Below are 7,029 nucleotides of genomic sequence, written 5' to 3'. Positions count from 1 at the left end.
GGCTGTCCTGGAACTCACTCTGTAGACCAGGCTGGCCTCGAACTCAGAAATCCGCCTGCCTCTGCCTCCCGAGTGCTGGGATTAAAGGCGTGCGCCACCACCGCCCGGCTTTTCCTTGTTTTCTTAAACTCTATCTTGTAACTGATTTGTTATGCTGAATAAACGCTCACCTGTGACATCAACTGTTCTTGTAAGTTAGTGACGTTTGAAACACCCAGAACATTCTAGAGCCTGTGTGACTCTCATCTTCTGCTGTGTGGCACTTTCTGTGTGGTCATCCCTGGATGCTGCTTGTTCCTGGGGGCAGAGGTCTAGAGCCAGCATCCCAAGCTGTAAACTGCCTTCCGGGTCTGTTGTCTGCCCAGCCATGAGAAACAGCTCTTTCCTACTCCCACCAACTGCAGACGTTCAGGAGGCACTGCCTGTTTGGCATGTCAGAAGTGGCGTCTCTTGGGTTGCCTTGTGGCTGGGTTGGTAGAGCACTTCCAGGGCATACGCAAAGTCCTGGGTTTGATCTCCAGCGCTGAATAAACCAGGCACGATGCTGTCACTTGTCATCCCTGCATTGAGGAGGTAGAGGCAGGAGGATCAGAAGTTCTAGGTCATCCTTGGCTACATAGCAAGTTAGAGGACTACATGAAACCCGGGATCAGATACAAACTTTAAAAAGAAAGGAAGAAACAAACAAACAAGTAAACAAGCAAAGAAAGAAAGAAAGAAAGAAAGAAAGAAAGAAAGAAAGAAAGAGAAAGTAAGGAAGGAAGAAAGAAAGAAAGGAAGGGAGGAAGGAAAGTGTTGTGGGTAATATTCAAAATATGGCGCCCGGTCCAGCTTGTTCCCAGTCAGCCGCCATTTTCCCGAGGCTCCGGCTATCTAGAAACACCGGCCCTGGCACCCACGAGATGCCAGCATGGGGGATGGCTCTGCCAATCCACCACACTGTCTCCACAAAGCTCAACTGAACCCCAGACAATACCCACTCCATGCCCACAGTACCCGGTAGAATGAAGACTCTCAAAGCTTAAAGGTTATCCATTTGGTTTTTATATTTGGAAATGCTCAATTAACAGGATGCCCACACAATTAGAATTGTAAGCCTAATTACCTAACCTTGATATTAATAACTACCTTAGACTTCTAGAGACACTCGGACATCTGCCGCCATCTTCTCTCCTCCTCGTCTCCTTCTCTCCTCCTGACTCCTCACTCCGCCTACCTCTCATACAGCCCAATCGCCGAACTTTATACAAATGTAGTGGGAAGATATCCCTCTACAGGAAAGAGATGATGGTATTCTGATGTCTAACCCTGTTAGGGGTCCAAATGTTGGGGCCTGCCACCTGCCACTGCACACACCTCATGCACACATCCCATATGGCCACACGCCAACAGGACTTGGGGAGAGTCACCTCAGCCTACCATGCCTGGTTCTTTCTCAGTACACAGGGTGTGAGAATAGTGTCCATGCCTGGACTGAGCTAGGGTACAGAGAGGGATATGACAGGCTCTATCACAGGTAGTGTGACACCAACCCCACTGTTTCCGTGTCCCTTGGTAACACACTAAACATGTTCTTCTGCCATGTTCTCTAGCGGACAGGGCATGGTGGTACTCTTGAGTTGACAGTGTTTATCCGTGAGCTCTATTGTGTATTGGTTCCTATGGCAGCACCATAATGGAGATCTGGCGGGAAAGACGTCAGGGGGCTGGTGTGAGCTGGCAACACTCACTGCATGGTGTTTTAGAATTAAGATGAATGAATGAATGAATGAATGAATGAGTGAATGAATGGGGAAGAGAGAAAGAGAGGGAGGAAGGAAGGAAGATGGGTTGCCCTATAATGAATGAATGAATGAAGAGAGAAAGAGAGGGAGGAAGGAAGATGGGTTGGTTCATGTAGGTACCAGAAGGATGGGTGAACGCAGGTAAAGCAGATGTCAACACTGAACACAGATTCCTAGAATGCACATTCACTGTGCAACTATTTTTTTTTCTTTTTGGTTTGGAAATTGCCATGAAAATCAGCAGCTGGGGACGTCATGTTATATAACATCAGCCCTACACAGAAAGACAAGTGTCACATATTTGCATATAGGAGGTAAAATATGTCAATCACACAAAGGAAAAAGAAAAGAGGACAGTCGGGCAGGGAAAAGTTGGGGAGAAATAGTGGATGTGGTGTTCCACATTGTCAGAAAGGTGACTCAGAGCACAGAGAACACCCCACAGCAGATAGCTAGCCATTTGGGAATGATCCAGAAGAGGGGAGCTCGGAGTCCCCAACACAAAGCAGTGACAGATATTTAAGAATGATGTCAGGGTTTTACTGTTGTGAACAGACACCATGACCAAGGCAACTCTTATAAGGACAATGTTTAATTGGGGATGTCTTATAGGTTCAGAGATTCAGTCCATTATCATCAAGGTGAGAGCATGGCAGCATCCAGGCAGGCATGGTGCAGGAGGAGCTGAGAGTTCTACATCTTCATCTGAAGGCTGCTAGCAGAATACTGACTTCCAGGCAGCTAAGATGAGGGTCTTAAGCTTACACCCACAGTGACACATATACTTGAACAAGGCCACACCTCCAAATGGCCCAAGTATATACAGGCCATCACAGAGGCGGTCATGTATTGCCTTGATGTGACCATTTCACACTATAGACACACTGTACACCATGCAATTATGGTGTGTCAACTTGAAGTATTATAAATATACCACTTCTAATTAAAAATACCATTGGTCAGATGTGATGGCACACTGCTATTAATCCCAGCACTTGGAAGGCTGAGGCAGGAGGATTGCTGAGATTTTGAGGCCAGCCTGGGGTACACAGCAAGATCTTATCTCAAAAAGACAAAGCAAAATAATTGTTTTCAGCCACAGTTTCATTTCCCACCCTGGCCACATCAGTATATGTTTTTGGCATCTTCCAGGAGACCAAAGCTGTTGTGAGCTTGTGGGGATGGGAGGTAGGGGGTCTTCATCCTCTTCTGGATGGCCTTCCAATGGTACCATGCATACACGGAGCAGAGCATTCCCGACAGTCTATCAGCACCTAAGGGTTAGCAGCTCAAAGTTCATCTCATCGAACACAAGTTTTGGGGCTGGAGAGATGGTCCAGTGATTAAGAGCACATCACCGACTGGGCGGTGGTGGCGCACGCCTTTAATCCCAGCACTTGGGAGGCAGAGGCAGGCGGATCTTTGAGTTCGAGGACAGCCTGGTCTACAGAGTGAGTTCCAGAACAGCCGGGGCTACACAGAGAAACCCTGTCTCAAAAAACAACAACAAACAACAACAACAACAACAACAACAACAAAAAGCACATCATTGGCTCAGAGTTGAGTTCCCAACACTCATTGTCAGGTGACTCACAACCATCTGTTACTCTAGCTTCTGGGGATGCCCTCTTCCAGCCTCCTTAGGCACCAATACATACACGCACATGCATGTGTGTGTGCACGCACACACTTTTAAAAATGTAAAACCTACGTCCTTCCAAGCCACCCAAACCCAGCATCACTCCGCCCTCTGCACACAGAACTAATGACACAGCCCCCTGGCTCATCTTCCCTGCATGACAGGAGGTGAAATGGCTCTTCTTGTCTCTAGTCACACTACTGAGGCTCAACCTGAACGCTCCTCCAGAAGAGACAGACAGACAGACAGACAGACAGACACACACACACACAGAGTCAGTCAGTCAGTCAGTCAGTCAGTCAGTCTTAATCTCATCAGTAACTAATCAGTTACAGATTCCGGCCGAGTACCAAGCCTGTCCTGCAAGCAAGCACCAATTAATTCACTCGTAGGAAATCAAATGTCCCAGAGAGCCAGGGCCAGGGGCTGGGACCCGAAATTCCAAGCACCTAGAGGCTGAGGCTAGAGGACTGCAAGCTGGTGGCCAGCCTAGGCTACATAGCAAGAGTCAGCCTCAAAACGCAAAAAAAGCCTTGAAATCAAAACCATTCCAGCCTTGGGCTGGTGAGATGGCTCAGCAGATTAAAGGTGGTGCTTGCTGCTGAGACTGATGACCTGAGTGGAAGGAGAAACTGATTCCTGCAGGGGGCCCTCTGACCTCTCCACCTTTGTACTGGCATGCATTTATGCGCATGTGCAGACAATGTGCATGTGCAGACACACAATAAATAAAGCCCCTAAAATACCCAACAGCTGGGACTCCTTGACACTTCGACTTAAAAAACAAAACCCAACCAGAGCCCAAGTGGCTCGTTGCTCACAGTGTTGCTGCACCGTTTCCTTGGGGTCATCAATACAGTCACTCCTCAGTTGGAGCCGCTAAGCATTGTGGGAGACTCCCCTTCCCCACCTCTATTATTAAAGCTTAGGCCTGTGCTTCATTCTGCTATTGATCAGACAGAACCGCTTCCCCCCGAGGTCCCTTGTGGGTTCCTATAGTCTGCCCTGCCACCCTGGAGTCCCTTACAGGCGCCCATAGTCTCTGCTGGACAAAAGTGTTCAGAGCAAGGGGCTCTTGAGGGAGCCATGTCCCCCAGGTAGTCGTTGTTCGTGGGTTATTTGTGTTCTTCTAGCTTTGAGGCCTCTACTTGGAAGGAGCCCCGTCTTCAGAAGCAACAATAAGCAGTTCTTAATGGGTCACACAGGTCACAGGGAAAAATGGGATTTGATTGACACGGATCCTAATGCCACGGAGTAAAAGAAACCACATTCCACAGCGGGCCCAAGGTCTGGACTGGCGTGCTGTGAGCGGGCGCCCTCTGCTGCCTTCAGGATGACCTGCAGGCTGTGAGAACAAATGACAGAAATAGGGACACCGGGCAGAGGGCCTCCAGACCCATTAACCAGGGAGACAGCACACGTTCCCAGGTCCTGCACTGAGAAAGACCAATGCAATTTTGGAAACGGCTTCAAATGGCAGGATAGCTCATTATGATGGCTATTCTTGGTTTTGTCAACTTGACACACCCAGGAAGAGGGAACCACAGTTGAGGAATTGCTTCCAACAGATTGGCTTGTGGCTGTGCGGGTGGGACATTTTCCTTGAGTGCTAACTGATGTGGGAGGGCCCAGTCCACTACAGCCAATGGCGTCCCTGGGCAGGTGAGTCTGGATCGGGTAAGAGAGGTAGCTGACGGCCCTCAAGCAAGGCAGAAAGCAGAGATGTCCTGTGGACTCGACTTCAAGCTCCTTGCCTTTGGCTTCCCTAGATGAGAGACTCTAAGCTGTAAGGTGAAACAAACCCTTTCTTCTCCCAAGTTGCTCTGGGTCGGTGTTTGATCACCACAGCCGGAAGCAAAGACCTTCAACATCCATTGTATGTTTTATGCATAATGAGGAGGAGTTCAAAGGTTTCCAACACGATGGTAAGATGAAAACTGAAAACAGACCTACTATGTGGCCCAGAGACACCACTCTCTGATATTTTCCCAAAGGACCCTTAAGTCAGCATGTCACAGGGACGTGTGTATGTCCATGCTTGCTGGAGTAGTGGTCACAGTAGCTGAGCTATGGAGACTACCAAGGTGTCCATCAACAGAGGACTGGGAAAGGAAAATGTGAGATACATATAATCATATACATGTATATGAGTTATATTAATATATAATCATACATATATGTATTCATATATATCTGAGGGCCAGACAATGGGTACCATCAGGAACCTCAGTGGGGAAAAGGTTCTGTCTGATCTTCCTTTCTTTTTCTCTCTCTCTGTCTCTCTGTCTCTCTGCCTCTCTGCCTCTCTGCCTCTCTGTCTCTCTGTCTCTCTCTCTCTCTGTCTCTCTCTCTCTCTCGTTTGTTTTGTTTTTGTTTTTTTGAGACAGGGTTTCCCTGTGTATAGCCCTGGCTGTCCTGGAACTCACTCTGTAGATCAGGCTGGTCTTGAACTCATAGAGATCTGCCTGCCTCTGCCTCCCAAGTACTGGGATTAAAAGTGTGCTCCACCACTGCCTGGCTGGACTTTAAAAATAGAGCAGGGGAGTCTCCCATAACAATTAGTAGCTCTGAGTGAGCCCTGGGAGGAGTTCATACATACATCATACATACATACATACATATACATACATATACATACATACATACAGAATGGAATTTTTCAGCTATAAAGAAAAGTCTGCCAGGCAGTGGTGGTGCACATCTTTAATGCCAGCACTTGAGAGGCAGAGGCAGGCAGATTTTTGAGTTCAAGGCCAGCCTGGTCTACAGAGTGAGTTCCAGGACAGCCAGGGCTACACAGAGAAACCCTGTCTCAGAAAAAAAAAAAAAAAAAAAGAAAAGTCTAGTTACGCCATTTGCAGGAAATGGATGCAATTGGTGATAATCATATTAAGAAAACTGAGTCAGACTTAGAAAGATCAGTATTGGAGCTGGAGCTGGGTGGGGAGTGGGGCTCAGAAGCACCGGCTGCTTCTGCAGAGGAGTCAGGTTCGATTCCCAGCACCCACATGATAGTTCCCAACCATCTGTAACTCCAGTCCCAGAGGCTCCAACACCCTCTCCTGGTCTCTGCAGGCACTGTATACATGAAATGCACAAACATACATGGAGGCAACACACTCATACACAGAAGTCATTTTCAAAAAAAAGATAAATATCACATATTCTCTCACATTGATGGGGTCGGTTTTACATAAATTCATAAAATCTTGTGGTGTGCAGATGACATGGAAGTTCAAAGGGAAGCAAAGGGGCTTACAGGAGAGGGTGGGGAGGGAGATGGGGTGTGGTAAGAAGGATACACTCAAGGATGTTATATGTGCTTGCATGGAAATGGTGGGTATAGGCAAGTCTAATTAAATTAAAAAATGTTAGACAACAGAAATGTAAGGGGCTAGAAGCATGGCTCAGTGGTTAATTGTAGGTACTGTTCTCAGGGAAGACCCAAGTTTAGTTCCTGGTATAGCCTGCTGTAACTCCACCTTCAGGAGGAGCTGATGCCCTCTTCTGGCCTCTGTGGGCACTGCACACACATACACACACACACACAGAGAGAGAGAGAGAGAGAGAGAGAGAGAGAGAGAGAGAGAGAGAGAGAGAGAGAGA

This window comes from Grammomys surdaster, unplaced genomic scaffold (assembly GCF_004785775.1).
Source record: "Grammomys surdaster isolate TR1022 unplaced genomic scaffold, NIH_TR_1.0 166, whole genome shotgun sequence".
Lineage (NCBI taxonomy): Eukaryota > Metazoa > Chordata > Mammalia > Rodentia > Muridae > Grammomys > Grammomys surdaster.
The sequence above is the reverse complement of the archived record's forward strand: the minus strand, read 5'-3'. Positions refer to the sequence as shown.